The sequence below is a fragment of the Octopus bimaculoides genome, chromosome 3 (assembly GCF_001194135.2).
Source record: "Octopus bimaculoides isolate UCB-OBI-ISO-001 chromosome 3, ASM119413v2, whole genome shotgun sequence".
Lineage (NCBI taxonomy): Eukaryota > Metazoa > Mollusca > Cephalopoda > Octopoda > Octopodidae > Octopus > Octopus bimaculoides.
In genome coordinates this window covers 130,434,411-130,435,214 of record NC_068983.1, presented here as the reverse complement: position 1 = coordinate 130,435,214, position 804 = coordinate 130,434,411, and positions in this window count along the sequence as shown.

Genomic DNA, 804 nt, shown 5'->3' with positions numbered 1-804 from the left:
AATGAAGTAATTCTATAACAGATACACTTTTATAATTCTTGGTATTAATTTCCTGTGACTAAACTTTTTATTTAGTATTCTATGTCAATTTTTAAAAAAAGTTTAATCCGGTTAACATAGGTTTCACCTTTGAGAATTATCTTAGTATCTCATTTACATAGAGCTGCTAGATAACGTCTTCCTTTAACACCCCGCCCCCTGCTCCTAGTTGCAGCTATTAAAACTGGTAGTATTCCTTTGTCCTTTAATTGCTCATTCTCTCATCTACGTTCTTTCAGCTCGGATGGTAAATAATTATGTGCACTTAGCATATTAGGCTTCTAGATTATTTAACTGAAACATGTTTTCTTACATCTTCCTTCTCCCTTTTGTTTATATTATATGCTCTTGTTTTTCACTCTGATAAAGATCGGTTGCCTTAATTCGAATGCCGTATGAAGATGAAGCATTTTATTCTCGCATTTATAAAGGACTGCATTCTGGGAATTTTGATCAGAAACAGCTGTTGGCTTTGTTATGATAGCTTTGTATCAATAAACAAGCTCTAAATGTAGTCCTGTCTATGTTTCTCTCCATTTTCTAATATTATTTGTCTTGGTTCCTGATAAAATTGTGTTTATCCTTTTATCACTTGCCATCAACGTATGAGGTGTTCCTGCACACCATTGCCAGAGGATAACACAGGTAACGGATAGTGATAGTACAAACGCATATTTTATCGCTTTGTCGCTTACTACAACTGCTATGTATGTATGTATCTATGTATCTATCTATCTCTGTGTGTATATATATATATATATATAT